General features: G+C 42.4%; 1 protein-coding gene across 5 annotated transcripts in view; it reads right to left on the bottom strand.

The window, feature by feature from the left end:
- Positions 1-21,129, bottom strand: part of ZBTB40 (zinc finger and BTB domain containing 40) — an 83,068-nt gene that overhangs the window by 58,322 nt on the left and 3,617 nt on the right. The window lies entirely within an intron of this gene.

The raw sequence follows: 21,129 nt of genomic DNA, 5'->3' as shown, positions 1-21,129 counted from the left end.
TTATTGTTGCTACTGGTCATCCCTATATTCTGAATAAAATCTTGACTTCTATTTTGAGGCCTGGGCTCTGCTGGAACCAGAAAGCTGAAAGGGACCTTGGAGAGCCCTATTCATTGCTTTCACCGAACAGAAGTTCATTACTTTATCTATCACGTACTCTTGTCACATGACCAAATGACCTTAGTCCAATCTCCTTCCTTTTTAAAAGAGGAAACTAAGGTCCTGAGAGGCTGAGTTTCTCTCTGATCCTAGTCTGTTTCAACCTCATGGCTACTTAGTAGCTCACAAACAACCATAGTCAGGTGAAATAACAGGCACTCTCAACATAATTAGAGCAAAGATCACACATTCAGAGACAAGAAATGGGGGGTTTGCTACACACAAAAAGTTGACTTAAAATGTAAGGTATCCAAGGAATCAGCTAACTTAAAAGAGAACCTCTAGCAATTATTTCTGAGAATGCAAGGAGGATTGGCGAGGTTAAGAAAGGGTGACTGTAGCTTTTGGTAGGCCCAGATTTCTCAAGTTCAAAAGCAGCTGTCATTTGGTCTCTTCTCTTGTACTGAGGGCCTGAAAGGCAACAATGTAGAGTGTAAGAGATGCAGATTTCTGAATTTTACATTCCTGGGTTCATGACAGCATCTCTCATATGTATTATAATTGTTTCAAATGTTTTCACTGTCATCATTATTCCTTCCCAAATGCTAGCATGCTTCGGTTCCAATCCCCAAGATTGGGAGCAACACTCGAATGGCCTGTATGCTTTCCTAAGATACATTCTATTCTGGTCATTGGGAAATCCAGGCAGCCAGAACAGCTCTGAAGAATGCCAGGACTGAAGATTCTAAAGGGTATGAATCAGGCATAAAATTCACTTTTGTGGATTTAGGAGGCTGTCTAGTGAGCTCTGTTGCAGATATCAAGTAGGGATGATGCTAATACCACTCCGCTTATATACTGGGATTTACAGCTCATAATCCCACTTATCCTAGTTTTACAGATGAGGACTAAGGCTCAGAGATGTTAACTGTCTTGTTAAGGGCCACAGAGCTAATAAATGGCAAAATCCGTACTTGAACTCAGGTTTCAATTCCTGAGACATGGTTCTTTCCTCTATAATGCAAAGGCCTCACTGAATGCTAAGACTTAGCTATCACTTTTGCAGATAATTTCTCCTTTCTGAGAGCTTACAAGCCATTAAGAGTATAGCTGTCAACTCTTGGTTACTTAAAATAAGCAGTTACAGCCTCATTCTGAGGGAACTGGTCAGTGAGCCAAACATATCCACTGCCCTAACCGCTCAGGAGACCATGCTTTTCTCAATCACAAATTCATACTTCATGGCTGGGTCAGCCCTAATGATAGCCTGTACTCTCTTTTCATATTCTATGAAATTATATTAGGATATTATTTATCGAATAACCACTAATAACTACTAACATTTAAGTACCTCACTATGTTTCTAGCTCTTTCTCCATATCACCTCCTTTAATACTAACAAGTCAGCAAGACAGTTAAACCCAATTTACAAGTAAGTCCCCTGATAGTGAAGTTAAGTAACAGACCCAAGGACATATAGCAAATCAGTACAGGGACTGAAATTTTCATCCAGTTAGTCTGACCTGAAAGCTCATGCCCTTTATCCACTAGAACAGTTTCTCACACTTTAATGTGCATAAAAATCATCTGTGGATCTTGACAATGAAAAGACTCTGATTCAGAAGTTCTGGGTGGGGCCTCAGGCTCTTCCTTTTTAATAAGCTCCAGGTGACACACAGATGTTATTGTTCCAAGGAACCATCTCTGAGTAGCAAAGTACTATGTAACACTGCCCAGTCTCAAATCACATCTAATCATTATCAAATATGTTTTAAGCAACACTTCACCTCTAGAAAGTCACAATCACCCTCATGTCCCTCTTTTGCTCCTGTCCTTGGCTCCAGACAGAAAAATAAAGTTCAAAGTAGCTCTGGGAATAACTCTATACAATATGGAGGATTCTACCAACTAGGTCTTAGGCAAATAGCTCTGTGGCCTCCTGGTACCAACCCAAACTCTTTTGGAATGCATTCCAGCAGCCTATCTTCTAGGGCCCCAGGCTTTGGCCAGTTGCTGCCAAAGTAACCAGACCTAACAGGTCCTGTGCCAGAACACATTGCTCCTGATCTAGAAAGTGGTCAGCTAGACCTAGTTAAGCCTCGAAGGACCTAGGATGGTACCACCAGCCAATAAATAAATACTGAACTGAATGCAGTGAAAAGATCTTGGCTCATGATACGATATATGACCTACTGTGACATTTCCTTTCTAGCCACTATGCCATCTGTCGTCTCCGACAGAATCAAACAACTCTACTTCTCTTCCATAGCCTCCTACCCAGATCCCCTGAACGCTGTTTTAAACAGCATTTCGAGACTAATATTCTCTTTTGTGGTGTAAAGTCTAAAATTAAAGCTCAATATGAGGCTGGGAACGGTGGCTCACACCTGTAATCCCAACATGTTGGGAGGCCAAGGCAGGAGGATCACTTGAGCCCAAGAGTTCAAGACCAGCCTGGATAACATGGTGAGACCCCATCTCTACAAGAAACACAAAAAATTAGTCAAGTGTGGTGGCATGCATCTATAGTTCCAGCTATGGGGAGGCTGAGGTGGAAGGATCACTTGAGTCTAGGAGGTTAAGGCTTCAGTGAGCCATGTTTGCACCAGCTGGAGACTCCAGCCTGGGCAATAGAGCAAGACCCTGTCTCAAAAAAAAAAAAAAAAAAAAAAAAAAAGAGGTTACATGCTTACTTGACATCTAGTACAATCTCATGGGCCTCAAATGGCCTAACCACAAGTACCCCTCCCCATCTTGCTCCATGGATAAGGTCCCCTGGCCAAACAATCCTCCTTACTAAAGGGACCAGGTACAGCTCTTGCTTACTCTTGAGAAGTGAGTGGGTTACAGTTCCCAGCCAGCCCCTCAAATTATTCAAACAAGCCCAATCATATCCTCTGGCCAGAACCAGGGGGCGCCCACAGCCCCTCGCCAGTGGCTTACTCTGTTCCCGAGTGCAACTCCTATGTGGGCCTATGTGGCGTGTGGTGTCACGTGTTCAGCCATCCCTATAACACTATGGTAGGAATCCCTCTCTCTTCAGACAGGGTGAATAGGAGGTGATTAAAACATCTTTTTTGCCCAATCTCTGCTGTTTTTCATATCCTTGAGGCTCTCAAATGCCTTTGGCAAGGTCATCAAGTGCTCTATCATAGTAATAATGCCTGGCATTGTACTAAGCACTTTCCACATACCTTCTCACTTAATTTCCCTAACATCCCAAAGAGGCAGATGCCACCATAGCCCTATTTTATAGATGAGGAAACTAATGTCCAGCAAGGTTATATAACCCACAAGACCACACAGCTAACAGGTTTGAGCAGAGCCCAAATGTAGATGTGCCTGGCTCCCTGTTCTTAACTACTGCCTTGGTCTCTCTGGCTGACAGGTTTTCTGGGCTCACTGCCATCATCCCCCAACCCCTCTTACAGACAGAGACGAACTGCTGGGTGGCCTGGCAGGAGTGCCTGCCTTTGAGGCTCCTTGTTTTTTCTGCTGGTCTCTGCTAAAGGATGGCTGGAGATTCGTTATCTGGGAAAGAGTGATATTGGAATAGGCCAGCTGGCTGGCTGCCAAAAGACTTTCCAAGATGGCTTCAACTTAATTTACCAAAAGGTCTAGTTTGGTTGTCAACCCTGCAGATACAGAAACCCTATCCTGTCAAAGTCTTAAAAGTTAACTGGACTTGAGGAGGTTGGATAACACTATCTAGACACAGAAGAAGCACAAATCAGAAAGGCAATTCATTAATTCACAAGGAGAAATATACCTATTATTTGCAGTTACCTGTGACAAAATTCAAATGACAAGCTCAAATATCATCAGAAAGTCTCTTCAGAATCACAGAAGACAGCAAAGGGAGTTAGCAGTATGCAATCAACATTAAGTGGCAGCCTGGTGCCTCTGTCTTTCCCATTAAAGTGAATGCCTGGCCCCACAACCCGGCAGGTGGAGTCTGAGGGCCAATGTATTAATACACCGCTGGGGCACTGCCAACTGACATTCTGTCACGTCTCGTCCATCACGGAGCTCCTAGACTCTGCTGTGGCTCTACTCTCTGTTGACATAGGTGCATTGCTTTGTCTTTGAGATAACCTTTTTGCAGGTATCTAATAGTGATGACCATGCCATGTGCTAATTTTTCAGTCTCTTTCTCTCAGAGTACCCTCCTACTGACCCTGACCATAGGTTTTTCTTTTGATGCTCGGGACATCTATCTACAGCAGATCAGAACTACTCCTCCCTGAAGAAGCCTCAGCCCAATGGAGGTCCCAACTCACTTCAGATTTACCCACCTCCTAGCTTCCTTCTTGGCCATCTGCCACACACTGGCTGTAGGAGGCTCCTTCCCCATTCCCCTTCTCTCTTCCCTCACCCACTCCTTTCTCCCACACACTTCATCTACTTGTTACTACTCTGCCTTCCTTCATGCCACCTAAAACTTTATAAAAAACTTATCGATACAAAACATACACGAACTGATTCCTTATAAGAAAGATAGTAAGGCCGGGCACGGTGGCTCACGCTTGTAATTCCAGCACTTTGGGAGGCCGAGGCGGGTGGATCACGAGGTCAAGATATCAAGACCATCCTGGTCAACATGGTGAAACCCCGTCTCTACTAAAAATACAAAAAATTAGCTGGGCATGGTGGCGCGTGCCTGTAATCCCAGCTACTCAGGAGGCTGAGGCAGGAGAATTGCCTGAACCCGGGAGGCGGAGGTTGCGGTGAGCCGAGATCGCGCCATTGCACTCGAGAATAAGTAAAAACCCCCCCCCTCCGAAAAAAAAAAAAAAAAAAAGAAATATAGTAACAGTCAGAATTATGCAACTAGAATTATCCTTAGAGACTATGTAATTCAGCCCCATCATTTTACAGATGAAAGAATTGATAGAATTCATCATATATCTATAATAGGTAGCAGCAGGGCCAGACCAGAATCCAGGTTTCTGACTTTTTTTTTTTTTTTTTTTTTTTTTTTTTTGAGACAGAGTCTCGCTCTGTTGCCAGGCACCAGGCTGGAGTGCAGTGGCGCAATCTCGGCTCACTGCAACCTCCACCTCCCAGGTTCAAGCAATTCTCCTGCCTCAGCCTCCCGAGTAGCTGGGACTACAGGCACGCACCACCATGCCCAGCTAATTTTTGTATTTTTTAGTAGAGACGGGGTTTCACCATGTTGGCCAGGATGGTCTCAATCTCCTGACCTCGTGATCCACCCGCCTCGGCCTCTCAAAGTGCTGGGATTACAGGCGTGAGCCACTGCGCCTGGCCCAGGTTTCTGACCTTTTAAGCCAGTACTTGAACCAAGATACCAAACTCCTAAGTACATACAGCAGGCCTTCAGTGTGGAGGGAGTCCATGCATCTCATATATACTGAAGCACTAGGCTTGTTATAAAGACTGTTTATCATTTTTTTCTTTGCATATTGATTAAAATTCAACCCCTGATAGCTCTTTCAGTGAGAAAATAACTATCTTTAAGCCATAAAACTGCCCAAAATACATACAAACATATGATTGCAAATTTCCAATCTACTGCCATTAGAACTACAAGGTGGGGCCAGGTGCAGTGGCTCACAGCTGTAACAGCAGCACTTTGGGAGGCCGAAGTGGGCAGATCACAAGGTCAGGAGTTCAAGACCAGCCTGGCCAACATGGTGAAACCCTGTCTCTACTAAAAATACAAAAATTAGCTGGGTGTGGGGGCAGGCGCCTGTAATTACAGCTACTTGGGAGGCTAAGGCAGGAGAATCGCTTGAACCTGGGAGGCAGAGGTTGCAGTGAGCCGAGATTGCACCACAGCACTCCAGCCCGGGTTACAGTGCAAGACTCTGTCTCAAAAACAAACAAACAAATAGTCAGGAGTGGTGGAGTGCACCTGTAGTTCTTGCTATTCAGGAGGCTGAGGTAGGAAGATCATGAGAGCCTAGGCGGTCAAGGCTATAGTGAGCTATGACTGTGCCATTGTATTCCAGCCTGGGTGATAGAGCGAGACTCTGTCCCTATTAAACAAACCAAAAAAACAAAGATTATACAACTCGATAAGGAAAAGCCAAGCATAGCAGCCCATGCCTATAATCCCAACATTTTGGGAGGCCAAGGCAGGAGGATTACTTGAGTCTAGGAGTTCAAGATCACCCTAGGCAACAGAGTAAGACCTCATTTCTACAAAAAAATATAAATAAATAAAAATAGCCAGGCATGGTGGCACATGCTCATAGTCCTAGCTAGTTGGAAGGCTGAGGGAGGAGGATCACTTGAGCCCAGGAGTTCGAGACTGCAGTGAGCCATGATTGTGTCACTGCACTCCAGCCTGGGCAACAGAGTGAGACTCTATCTCCAAAACAAGTAAAATAAGAAAAACATAAACATTTTAAATTTCAAAAAATTTTAAAAAGAAAAATACAAACAAGTCACAAAAAAATAAAAGTCAATAAACTGATTTAATAATTCAGCCTGGTGAATAGAGAAACACAAACTAAAACATAGAATCAGAAAAGTTTTTCAGTGATACTATCTAACTGGGAAACTGTTTTAGATCAAGGACTTGTATTTGGCAGACTAACTTGAACACTTGCTCGGTGACCCTGGGTATACCACCTTAGTCACTGTGAGCCTTAATGTCTTTATAGTTTCAATGTAAAGATGAAATGGGAGAATGTATCTGAATTGCTTTAGCAAAGTGACTGTCAACAGTAAATGCTCAGTAAGTATTAGCTACTTGTTTTTTTTGAGGGGATGGGGTCTTCCTCTGTCACTCAGGCTGAAGTACAGGCTGCAGTCTTGGCTCACTGCAGCCTTTACTGCCTGGGCTGAAGCAATCCTGCCTCAGCCTCCCAGGTAGCTAGGGCTACAGACATGGGACACGACAGCTGACTAATTTTTTGATTCATAGAGGCAGGGTCTTCCTATGTTGCCCAGGCTGCACCCAAATTCCTGGGTTCAAAGGATCCTCCTGCCTTGGCCTCCCAAGGTGCTGGGATTACAGGCATAAGCTACTGTGCCCAGCCTGCTATTATTATTGAGAAAACAACAACAATAACAAAAAAAAACAGGCCTGATGCAGTGGCTCACGTCTGTAATCCCAGCACTTTGGGAGGCCAAGGCGGGAGGATCACTTAAGGTCAGGAGTTCAAGATCAGCCTGGCCAACATGGCGAAACCCCATTTCTACTAAAAATACAAAAATTAGCCAGGTATAGTGGTGCCCACGTGTGTTCCCGGCTACTCGGGAGGCTGAGGTGGGAGAATTGCTTGAACCAGGGAAACAGAGATTGCAGTGAGCTGAGATCACACCACTAGACTACAGCCTGGGCGACAGAACCAGACTCTGTCTCAAAAAACAAGAAAACAAAACTACCTGCATTAATAACCTAGGAGAGGGAACAATGAGACAGGTACCCACACGATGCTGATGGAAGTATAAACTCGTAAGACTTTTTAGGAAACGAATCTGGTAAATAATCTGGGAGTAATCTGCTCACCTAAAGCTATAAACATGTCCTTAGAGACATGAGAATGTGCAGGGTGGGGAAAAGTATACGTTACTTGCACTGTTGGAATGCTGTACCAGAATTAGTTCCTATACCAGCTGCATAATTCCAGATAAAAAGAATGAGAAATCCATGATAGTAGCAGGAAAAAAATGTTAATGTTTATGTCCTTTAGGCTCACTTCTAAAAATCTATCGGAAATTTTAGAGATGCAATGAAATATTTATATATACTATATTCACAGCAATAGTATTAATGGTTTAAAAAACCTGGGGATAAACTTAAATATATGAGGTTTTAAAGTAAATATGACATCCAGCCATATTCTGGAATTTTATGCAGCCATAAAATTAGGCTTTCTATATGACACTAAAAGAACAAGTAATCTCCCCAATAAATAAATCAATCAAATTTCATCACATTTTTCAACATGTTTATTAAAGGATACGATCATGAAAGTAAAACGACAATGCAGGGAATGGGAACAAATATTTTCAAATCATATATCTGATAAAGGTCTAATATTCAAAATACACATAGTATACCAGAATCTAGTATCCAGAACTCTTACAATTCAACAATAAAAGGATAAATAAGCCAATTTAAAAATTGGCAAAGGATTTGTACAGACATCTCTCCAAAGACAGACAAAATGGCCAATAAGTATATGAACGGATGTTCATCATAAGTCATTACTAAATGCAGATCAGAACTATAGTGAGATATCAGTCCACATAATACTACGATGGGTATAATAAAACAAAATAAAAAACCAGAAACACAAGTGTTGCTGAGGGTATGGAGAAATTGGAACCCTCACAGAATTGCTGGTGGGAACATAAAATGGTACAGCCACTGTGGAAAACAGTCTGGCAGTTTCTCAAAAAGTTAAGCACAGAGACACCATATGATCTAGCAGCTCTACTCCTAGGTATACATCTGGGAGACATGAAAACATGTATCCACTCAAAATCTTGTACATTAGTGTTCCTTGGAGCATTAAGCCTAACAGCCAAAAAATGCAAACAACCTAAATACCCATCAACTTATGAACAAACAAACAAAACATTGTATATGTAAACAATGGAATATTATTCATCCATAAAAAGGAAGTACTGGCACATGCTACAACATGTGGATGAATCTTGGAAACATTATCCTAAGTAAAAGCCAGTTTAGGCCAGACATAAAAGGCCACATATTGCTATATATGATTCAATTCACATGAAATGTCCAGAATAAGAAAATCCATAGAGATAGAAAGTGGATCAGTGGTTACCAGACCCTTTGGGGAAGAGTAAATGGGGAGCGGCTACTAACAGGTACAGGGAGGTTTGCAGAGTGATAAAAAATGTTCTGGAATTGGCAAGTGGTGATAGTTACGACAGTGGCAGCCAATCAAGTCAGCCTGCCATCATCCCGGCTACAGCAAAGAGGCCTGGCCAGGGCTGCACACTTCACGGAGCAGGCAGGAGCACCACCCAAGTTGTAGCTGCAGATCTGAGCCTCCCTGTGCTCTTGGAAGGCCAGAAGCAGGCAGGAGCCCCATCCCCCATGGCACAGCTGCAACTATTCAAACTGTGTTTACAGACTCAGGCATCCTTATACTCCTGGTGATCTGGCAAGGCCTCGCCGTCACAGGCTCAAATGTGCCCGCCCCTGCTGCCTGGCTTCTGCCTGCTATCAGCATCCATTCCAATCTTGATCTGGGAGCAAAGTTGGGCAGAGCCTAGGTGCCATGAAAAACAGTAGCCAGAGTCCCAGATGGAAGGGGGCAGGTCCCAGTAAGGTCCCTTCTTCAGGCCAGGGAGAGGCCTGAAGGCTGGGGCCTGGCTGCTAGTCCCACTGACCAGAGTGGGGACTGGTGCCTTTTCCAGCCCCCCCATGGCCACCCTTGGACCAACTGGCACATACCACACTTCCTCCCCTTTGACGCCCATAAAAGCCCCAGACTCAGACAAAGCTGAGCAGACATGGAATGACCAGCTGCAGAGAGGAGCTACCCTCTCTGCTGAGAACTTCAGAGACCTGCAGAGACTGACAAACAACCTGCCCGCAGAGAGGTGTTACCTTCTCAGGGCCTCCTCTCTGCTGAGAGCAGCAGACACCCAGTCAACTAGAGAACAGAGGGGAGCTACCCTCTCCAGGGCCTCCTCTCTGCTGAGAGCCGAACACTCGACAGACGAGCTGCCTGCCTACAGAGAAAGCTACCCATCACAGGTCTGTTCTGAGTTGTTCTAACACTAAGTAAAGCTCCTCTTCGTCTTCTTCACCCTTCACTTGTCTGCATACCTGTATGCAGGACAAGAAGCTGGGCAAAGTCACCAATAGCCAACAGAGGTTTCCAGGAAGAAAATCAATACCCTAAAGATCCCATAACAGTTACGCAGACATTTGAATTGTACACTTTAAAATAATAAATTGCATGGTATGTAAATTACATATAAATACTTTTTTATAGAAAAAAAGGCACTTGAAGGTTTTTAATGATGTAGGAAAATGCCCTCAATATCCTAAAAAGAAAACAACCAACATGCAACTGAATACATATATAATTCCAATTTGGTTCAAAAATATGTGTGCATGCATATACACATTTGCATTTAAAAATATAGAAAACACAGAAAAATGCTAAGAGTGGTTATCCTAGGTACTGTCATTATAGGAGACTTATTTTCTTCTTCATATGTTATAATATTTTCTATGGTAAACATGCATGAATTTTATAACTAGGAAATTTAAGAATAAAAACCCAGACAGGTGTGGCTGGCTTCAAAGCTAATGTCATTTCCAACATACTATTCATTCATTAAACATTTACTTAGCTCCTACTATGTACCAAACACAAAATCTCTGTCTGAAAGGAATTTACATGAGTCTAGGGTGGGGTCTGAACCCAAATCCATGGACTGGATAGAGGAAGAAGTGTCCAGAAGCTCTTTAAATTACTGCACATGCAATGTTGTCCAACTGCACTTTCTGAGGGAGAGAGCCCACAGCTTTCATGAGCAATGTAGCCTAGTGGTTAAAGGCTGGAGCCAGAGCCAGACTACCCGAGTGCAAATCTCAAATGTTCAATTACAAAGTGTGTGATCCTGGGCAAATTACCTAACCTATTAGGAGCTTAGTTTCCTCATCTAAAAAATGGGGATAGTAATAGTACCTTTCTCACTGGGCTGCCGAAGATTAACTGAGTTACATCTAAAGCGCTGGCTCTACAGGTGAGGTAGGAAGTGCTCAACAATTAGCTGCTAGCTGCCATGATCATTGCCCTACCACCACCTCACAGATTCTCAAGGAGGTAGAGACATGGAGGAGATTAAGGACTGCTACAAAAGTTGTTTTCCAAATCTCAAAACTGGTAGGTAGCATCTGATTCCTGATGTGCCTATAATAACCATTCTTTTCAATTAATTTCTTTTTCCAGATTCTCCCAATTTCTAATGAAACTTCTTTTTTTGAGGTGTTCTACAATATACAGTGAGGCAAAACATCAACATGTTCAGCATAACAAACTGCTTATGTCCTCTTATCTTCTAACTAATTCATGGAAACAAGCGATTTTCAACGCTGTTATAACAGAAGCAGGCTTTGAGAGATTTAGCTGCCTTTCCAGGCCATGCTGCTCTGATCCAGTGGTTCATCCAAGATAACTCTTTACAGACCAAACTGCAAAATCTCCTGAGTGACAAATGCATCTAATGAGTGACTAGGGATTGTGACCGCAGTACACTTAAGGCCAACTTTTCCATCCTGCAGTCAAGAGTCTCAACAAGCAATTACCACTCCAATGCTTTCAAATCCAACCTCTTAGGTATCAAAAAGACCCTTGGCTTTGTCACTGGTACTGAGAGGCATTTTGTTCTGACCTGAAAACATGGATGATATCTAAGTTTTCATCAACTTGATTATCATGATATCCTTTTCTTCATCAGGGGATAAATATGGGCCACACATTAACACAGTAGCAAGTTCCAGATTCACAGATACCCACCTAATGTAAAAATTAAGGGGCCCTGGCAGCTAAAGAACATCACACCAGGCACTGTGATGCCAGAGGCTATGGGCTCCACAGGAAAGGTCTGGAGCGCAGGCTCTAGAGACAGCCAAGAGCACGAATCCCAGCTGTGCCCTTCTTACCAGCTGAATTTTAGTCAAGTTGCTTAACTCTGCGGGCCTCAGTTTTCTCATATGTAAATGGGGATAATATTAGTGCTCATCTCATGAGGTAGTTGTACAAATAAGCTATTATATGTAACTGGATCAATACACATAAATACACTGGAACATTGTTAACAGTCACTAAATGTTAGATGTTAGGGTGTTATTACCTTTGGAGAAGGAAGCATAAAAATACACCTATCAAAGTATTTGTTTTTTATCATTCTGCTTCATCACTTTTAAGTTACGTGTGTATCTTTATATGTCAAATGTTACATAATTTTTTTAAAAGGAAAGAATTCACAGAAAACTACACTGCTCTTTTCAGACAGCTGGTCTGGAATGAGACTCAACTAGGAAACAGAGAAAGTGGGGAGAGTCAGACTTCTAACAAGAGTGCTGGGCTATAATCACAGATTTCATATAAAACCTTAAACTCATTAAAAATTAGAAGACACAAAGGACTTTGAAATCACCTGGCCCAATTCCCACATTTCATAGATGAGGAAACCACAGCCTTGAAATGTAAAGTGTTTTCAGATCTTCCAGTTCATTAATGACAGAAATGAGACTATTCCTGTCACCTACAGCTTAGATATATATTCTCAGTGGAATGCAAAGACGACGGCATTTTGGAAAAGGGAAAAAAAATGAGTTTGGGAGGTTAACAATAATAGTTAACATTTATCAAGCATTTATTATCTCTCAGATATTGTGTCAAGCATTTTACATTGGTGGCCTTAAATAATTTTTGCAAAGCCAGTGAGATAGTTACTATTATTAACCCCACTTTCAATTGAGGAAGTAGAGGCCTAGAGAGATTAAAGGACTTGCTCCAAATCACAAAGCCAGTGAGTGGTAGAGTCAGTCAATGAACTCATGCTGTCCGACTCCTGAATCGAAACTTTGACCACTAAGTGATACTGCCCAAACTTTGGGAGCCCATGTGGCCCCAGTGTGGCTCCAAGGCTGTGTCCCAGCCCTATCAGTGAACAAGATGTGCTTGCCAATCCAGCAGATTGTCACTGAGTTCAGCTGAATACACTTAACTGAGGCTTGGCACTACACGGAGAAGAAATTCAGCATAATCCCTGCTCTCAAGGAGCTTATGGCACAGCTGGGACGAAGAGACCACTTTCAGCTTAAATCCTTCTTTTCTCACACTTTTGTAGTTAAGTACCAGGGCAATGAAGAGACTACAGACCCCCAACTTCCAGCAATACTATTATACTACTCAGATCACTCAGCCTTCAGTACCCCTCTGTGTACATTTCACAGATCACCTCCTTTCTCATCTCCTCCTACTGTTATAAGATTTTTCTTTTGTCTTTGAAGAAATGGGGATTATTTTCATCTATATCCCTCAATCGCCAGGGAGTATGACAAGAGGGCTAACTTAAGGAGTTAACAAAAAAATGCAAAAGAAGATAACTTCTCTACTGCTGTCAATGTTGGGAAAGAGCCTATGGGATTCCATAGTATTTGCTCAAAAATGTTCAAAGGAAGATATGGAAAATTTCATCTTCAACATTCTACTGCCCTGGAAAAAAAAAAAAAAAACCAGAACTCTAGGGGCCAATTATTCTGCTGTCTTGGACTTTGACCTTAGCAAGTCTCCCTCTGGTTTTACCCTGACTAGAACTGAGGAGAACTGACAGCAGAGTACCAGCTGAATGAGCAGCTTGTGTCTAGAGTGGTCAAATTTAATGACTGCCAGGCCTTCAAAGAAACATTCAAAAGTAACAGTACCACATCGAACCTATAGGCTAAATGAATAAGAGCAAGCTTCACTGTTATTTAATTTAAATGTATTGGTTCCCACTATGTTCATGACATCATATTAGGAGGTAAGTATTCAAAACAGTGGCAAGCCTTTGAAAATTAACCAATACCAGATTGTACCAATATGACTAGAGAAATAGAAGACAGAGTGAGCAGAACACGTAAGCGAAGCAGTAAAGAGGGAAAGATGGGAGGGCTTACTGTCTGCAGCCAGCAGAGAGGGAAGCATCTGGGTGCAAATTCGTAGATGGGAAGACTGCTATTACAGCCTTCTGTAATGCTATGCTAGTTTGAAGAGTGGCTCTTGACCATCTCCTTTGCTTCTGCTCTTCCCTGGCCAGCTACAGACTAAAATCTGAAAAACAATTTTTATAAGGAGCTATAAAGAGTTGGGTTATAAATCTGACCTTAGCTTTGTAACCTTGAGTGACTTAACCTTTCAAAACCTGTTTTCTCAAGTGTAAAATGAAGTTAACATGCATATGGGAGCTCAGAATGCTACTCTCGCTTTTACATTTGAAAATTTTCTTAGTTTTTAGAAACAGGGGTAATAGTACCTATTGCCTAGCTGCTTTGAGGCTTACATGAAAAAATAATGTAAAATACCTAGTAGACTGCTTGGCACTTCATATACGTTCAATAAATGGTAACTATTATTAACAACATGATGTGTGAAACACAATATAATGTTAAGACATGAATTACTGTATTTTAATGTTATGAAAATTTTAAAGTTCATCAGAACTTTTTAAAAAAGTTTTGGAATGGGCCGGGCATGATGGCTCACACCTGTAATCCCAGCACTTGGGAGGCCAAGACGGACGGATCACCTGAGGTCGGGAGTTTGAGACCAGCCTGACCAACATGGAGAAACCCTGTCTCTACTAAAAATACAAAAAAAAAATTAGCCAGGTGTGGTGGTGCATGCCTGTAATCCCAGCTACTGGGGAGGCTGAGGCAGGAGAATGAACTCTGGACGCAGAGGTTGTGGTGAGCCGAGATTGTGCCATTGTACTCCAGCCTGAGCTATGAGAGCAAAACTTTGTCTCAGAAAAAAAAAAAAGGATAAAGGTCTAATAAACTAGGCCGGGCGAGGTGGCTCAAGCCTGTAATCCCAGCACTGTGGGAGGCCGAGGCGGGTGGATCACGAGGTCGAGAGATCGAGACCATCCTGGTCAACATTGTGAAACCCCGTCTCTACTAAAAATACAAAAAATTAGCTGGGCATGGTGGCGCGTGCCTGTAATCCCAGCAACTCAGGAGGCTGAGGCAGGAGAATTGCTTGAACCCGGGAGGCAGAGGTTGCAGTGAGCCGAGATCGCGCCATTGCACTCCAGCCTGGGTAACAAGAGCGAAACTCCATCTCAAAAAAAAAAAAAAAAAAAAGGTCTAATAAACTGAAAAAGAAAAACATCAACACTCCTGAAACATCACCGAAGTAGCTTTGAGCAAATGAAAAGATAGACCATGATCTTGGATAGAAGAGCCTGTATCATAAAGATGTTAACTCTCCCTAAGCTAATTTATAAAATTTAACACAATCCTAATAAAAATACCATCAAGTCATCTCCTCTTGAAACCAGACAAATTGATTATTAAGTTCACATGCCAGAATAAACAAGCAAAAACAGCCAGGAAAACCCTGAAAAAGAACAGTCTGAAAAAAGATGGCCCTTCCAGATGTGACATTATAAAGCCTCTAAAATTAAGATGATATTGTAACAGCATATGAACTGGCAATCAAACCAACGGGACAAAACAGAAAATCCAGTAAGAAATCTAAGTGCATACAAAGGCTTAGTATTCAATAAAGACGGCATCTCAAGTCAGCGAAGAAAGTTTTTAATAAGTACTATTGAGACAACTGACCGGCCATTGGGATAAAGATTAAATCAGATCCTTCCTCAAACCAAAGGCTAAGATAAATTTCAACTGGATCAGAGTCTTAACTGTTTTTTAAAAAGTGAAACCATAAGCCATACATGTTCTAGAAGAAAATACAAACGGATTCTCCATAAATTGAGAGTGAGGCAAATTTCCTAACTATGACTGCAAATCCAAAGCAATACTCGGTAAGACTGAGAAACATGATTACATAAAGATATAAAACTTGGATAGCAATAAAACAATATACGCAAAGTCAAGCATATGACAACTGGAAAAATATATTTGCAATTTGTATCCCAGACATGAAATATCTTTATCTCATAAAAAGACAAAACAAATTTAAGCTATACTGAAATACTATTTCTTACCTGACAGATTGGCAAAACCCCAAAAGTAACAGCATACTTTGTTAGCAAGACAGGAGAAACAGAGAAGGAGGGTTTAGGTACGAAATAAAAACTTTTGGCCAGGCGCAAAAGTTAGCTTAGCCTGTTATCCCAGCACTTTGGGAGGCCGAGGTGGGCGGATCACAAAGTCAGGAGTTCGAGACCAGCCTGACCAACATGGTGAAACCCCATCTCTACTGAAAAATTACAAAAATTAGCCAGGTGTGGTAGTGCGCGCCTGTAATCCCAGCTACTCAGGAGGCTGAGGCAGGAGGATCACTTGAACCCTTGAAGCTGGGAGGTGGAGGGTGTGGTGAGCCGAGATTGTGCCATTGCTCCAGCCTGAGCAACAAGAGCAAAACTCAGTCTCAAAAAAAAAAAAAGAAATAAAAACTTCTTGGTAAAAAGGAATTTAATTTTTAATAGCAATCTTTAAAGTTTAAAACACAAGATGGCTTGGTGCAGTGGCTCACACCTGTACTCCCAGCACTTTGTGGGGCCAAGGCAGGTGGCTTGCTTGAGGCCAGGAGATCGGGACCAGTCTGGGAAACATGGCGAAACCCCATCTCTACCACAAAATACAAAAATCAGCCAGTTTCATAACCCAGTCTCAAAATAAATTATTTTTTTAAACAGTATACAAGGAGCCTGTTTATGAAGTTGGTGATACAACTACACAGAACATAATTACATCAAGTGACTTTAAGACAATATCTGACTATACATCTCAAGTAGCATATATTCTAAGGACAAAAGGAATAACAGAAAACCCAAACAGCAGTCAATAATAGAAACGCCAGTGTAAACAATGGCATTGCTACTGGTTGATACCACCACCGGGAAAATCCAGGGAGAGGGAGCAGCCTTGAAGCCTTAGAATGTGGCCCACTGGCCTCAGAAAGGATGAAGTCCCATGGCTTACTGAGAGATTTCAACTGGTGCTCAATACAAGGTGATTTGGGGGAGGAGGGCTGCTCAGAGATGAGGCTTGAGAGACAGCACAGCCAGGGTTGGCGGATAGCACTTGCTGGGCCATCCTAAGGGCAGGGAATCCATCCAAGAGTTTTAAAGCAAGGGAATCATATATTCAGAGCTGTGCTTTTTTTTTTTTTTTTTTTTTTTTTTTTAAAAGACTGAGTTTCACTCTTGTTGCCCAGGCTGGATGAAGTGCAATGGCTCAATCTCGGCTTACTGCAACTTCTGCCCCCTGGGTTCAAGCAATTCTCCTGCCTCAGCCTCCCAAGTAGCTGGGACTACAGGCATGCACCACCCGCCTGGCTAATTTTGCATTTTTAGTACAGATGGGGTTTCTCCATGTTGGTCAGGCTGGTCTTGAACTCTCGACTTCAGGTGATCCACCAGTCTTGGTGCTGGGATTGCAGGTATGAGACACCGCACCGGGCCTCAGAGCTGTGCTTTATAAAGATCACTGGTAACAGTGTACCAAATAGATTGGAGAGGAATGAAGCTGAAAGCCGCTGACCAACTAGAAGGCTGTTTCATAATCCAGGACAAGAGATTATAGCAGTTTTAACCAAAGGAAGAGAAAGGGTAGAAGAAAACAACAGTCTTGTAACCTAAGTATGTGCTGAAAGAGAAGATCATGGCACCATTCCCAGGTTTCTGCCTTTGGTAACCCTGCGGTGCCATCCGCTGAGCCTAAGAACGAGAGAGAAGTACCAGGTGGAAGAAAGATGGCAAATTCACTGCTGCCAATGCCCTGGAGACCATCTTCTGGAGCCAATGGGGATAAGGAGCAAAAGGAGTTAAGAAGGAAAACTCAGAAAGACTCAATGGTCTTCCAGTCCTAGAAGGACTGGCCCCAGTCCTAGAAAGCTGAGAAATAGGATGACGTTAGCAGGTTAGATTACCTCTTACAGTATTTTCTCAAAATCAGAAATAAAATCACATACCATTCACCTTTGTTTTTACACTAAAAATAACCCCACTATAGCTAACAGTAACAAATACTAACCAACAAATAACCAATATTTGGAGCCTCAAAAGCTCTTATTTACACTTACAATCCTGTTTCTAATTTCCTCATCCTTCCTGGGCCCTTTCCCTCATAAAGCACCCCCCATTGTTTGGTCCTGTTCCAGAACCAGACTCTAGTGCTTGCAGCAGAGGTCATTCATGCAAATCCCTCCAGGGGTCAGACAGACGGAAAATCTCTAACGTTTAAATGGAAGTAACTACTTTTTAAACAGTCTGTGAGCCAGACTCTGGCCTACGGAGTTTTCTATTGAGGTCCCAGTTTTACAGAATATCCTAAAATAAAGATATTTCCTTCTTTTTGTTTCCCTTTGGGTACTAATAAAACCAGAAATTACATCTATGAATTGACTTTTTCAGAGGTCCCAGTATGAGTTAAGTTCTGAGATAGGTTTAGTCTCAATATAGAGGTTCTTTCTTCTCACAGATATGAAGGGAGGGGACTCTTCTGGACAAATGCAGGGAAATATCCTACCTTTCTTTATTCCTCTGCTTCCTCAAATCTATCCACTCCCTTCCTCTTCTTTCCTTAAAACAAATAAATAGATAGATGGATGGATAGAAACAGGGTCTCACTCTCTCACCCAGACTAAAATGCAGTGATCTGATCATCACGCAACTGCAGCCTCAAACTTCTGGGCTCGCATAAGTGATCCTCCCGCCTCAGCCTCCCAAAGTGCTGGCATTACAGGTGTGAGCCACTGTGCCCAGCCTTATTTCCCTTTTAACCCAACTTTCTTAAGTTTGATGAACCGACTTCATCTGCAAGAAGCTGATGCCTAGAAACAAAGTAGTGGGCTTCCACTACCTCTTCCTTTCCTCTCTCGGTAGAAACAGTTACGGTATCTGCTAACAGAGTTGCCTAGACAATAGATCCACACCTCACCGGTCTCATGTAAATTAACAACCAACAACCATCTCTAAGGCATTCATGAAGCAGTTCATTGGTCAGATACCTATATTACACAAACATTCAACTATGCTTGACCACTTTAGACAGAAAACAAAGCCTGAAAAGACTTAAACTCTGAGGTTAAGGTTATAGAGCAGTGAAACAGTACCTGGTTTCGGGGAGATTCTCATCACACCTTCATTTAGGTGGTGTTGCATGTGATGTTTCATTGTTGGCTCCGCACCTTTTAAGGGGTCAAGGGCTTTTCTGAGATCAGATTAAAGTAACTGGCTCTCTCCCCAGAAAAAATGACATTCACACAAATTTGCAGGCAACTTCAAAGGATTCATGGGTCTCTTGAAATTCAACCATTTACCCTGAGATTAACAATCTCTGACTTACATGGATCAGCCTCATACATTTATGTGAGGAAATGAAATATGTGGCATCATAATTTTGAGGATTTGGAGTCAAATAACATTAGGGAAATGTAAGGAAAGCTGGCTTTCTTTCCTTATCCTTCTCTCTCTTGAGGGCTGCCAGAGTCTCAAAACTGCATGCCCTCTGCAAATGAAATACCACACTCTCTGCAAGGCTTAAAGAAAGTGACAATCTCATCTCTGAATTTAAATGCCCTTAATATTTAATTCTTTCCTCTATGTGGCTAGTAGCTTGCTTTCTCCACATTATCAAGATGATGGCTTTAGAAGGCAGACTATTGGAGATACAGAAAACCATATATCCCAATTCAATTTCCTTGTGAAAATCAAAGAGCTCACTCTGTTGAAGAGTTGAAAGAGGCTGAGGGGGTCACTGCCTCCCCCCAGGGTGCTGGTACAGGCAGTACTTGGGAAGGGTAATGTAAATACTCAGTATGAGGCAACAGGGCATACCAATTTGTTTTTCAATGTATTTTATTTCAGTTCAAAGCATCACTGCAGACAGATAGTCCAAGAAAACAAGCCACACTTGGGTTATACTCAGTCTTCCTCAATCTCCAAAAGCAGCTCAGTATTGCCAAAGTGTGGCTCGTTTTCCTGGGCTGCCTGTCTGCAATGATGCTTTGAACTGAAATAAAATAGATTGAAAAACAAATTGCTATGCCCTGGCTCTTCCTGCAGTTTCATATTATCCTTCAAAGCTAGTGTTAGCACCTGCTCTTTATTGGAACCCAACAGACCCAAATCACAGAGTAAAACTGCAATACTTTAGATGCAAAGGTCCCACCCAAACCTAAAATAGCAATTTAATTCAGGGCTTGTTGTTTAACATTGCATGAACATGCCACTCTCTGTCCAGTTCTTTGCTCTGTTTGCAGGGTTGGATTGTGTCTTCTGATGACATGTGCAATATGGCTACTGGGTAGCGTTTAAAGCAAAACCTGCCATGCTGTTCTTCTTATAGATCCTTGATTTATTATTTCCTCTAATGTCTTACATTTATGAACCCAAACATCAACCTATTTTTTTTTTTTTTTTAGATGGAGTCTTGCTCTGCAGCCCAGGCTGGAGTGCAGTGGTGCAATCTTGGCTCACTGCAACCTCCGCCTCCCAGGTCCCAGGTCAAGCAATTCTCCTACTTCAGCCTCCCAAGTAGCTGGGATTATAGGCACGAGCCACCATGCCCAGCTAATTTTTGTATTTTTCAGTAGAGACAGGGTTTCACCATGTTGGCCAGTCTCGTCTTGAACTCCTGACCTCGTGATCTGCCCGCCTCGGCCTCCCAAAGTTCTGGGATTACAGGCAGGAGCCACTGCGCCCAGCCCAACCTATTTTTACTTATTCAAAAAGTCTGCTATTTACTTCAAAGCATTCGGTACTGTTTTAGGGTATGTGACATTATTTTGAAAACTTTTGGAAGAAACTTGAAATCATTTGCAAACAAATTTTAAAATTACCACCAACTAAAAGAAGTCTAACATTTGCTTAGAATGCCTTAAGAGAATACATACACCTTGGATGGAGGAACACAAGTAGTTTCAAACTTCAAACGCTGAAATACCAAAAAGTGTTCTGCATAGACAGCTGTACAATTTGGCTTTTAAAAAAATCAGATGCCTGGCTGGGTGCGGTGGCTCATGCCTATAATCCCAGCACTTTGGGAGGCTGAGGCGGATGGATCACAAGGTCAGGAGTTCGAGACCAGTCTGCCCAACATGGCGAAACCCCATTTCTACTAAAATACGACAACAACAACAACAACAACAAATTAGCTGGGCATGGTGGTGCATGCCTGTAATCCCAGCTACTTGGGAGGCTGAGGCAGGTGAATCACTTGAACCCAGGAGGCAGAGGTTGCAGTGAGCCGAGATTGTGCCACTGCACTCCAGCCTGGTCAACAGAGCAAGACTCCGTCTCAAAAAAAAAAAAAAAAAAAAATTAAATGCCATTGGGAAAAGTTCCTCTCCAAGCAGAAACACTAAGAAAAAACAAGAT

The sequence above is a fragment of the Sapajus apella genome, unplaced genomic scaffold (genome assembly GCF_009761245.1).
Source record: "Sapajus apella isolate SASKATOON/1434 unplaced genomic scaffold, GSC_monkey_1.0 scaffold43, whole genome shotgun sequence".
Classification (NCBI taxonomy): Eukaryota; Metazoa; Chordata; class Mammalia; order Primates; family Cebidae; genus Sapajus; species Sapajus apella.
This window is presented reverse-complemented; position numbering and strand designations above follow the sequence as displayed.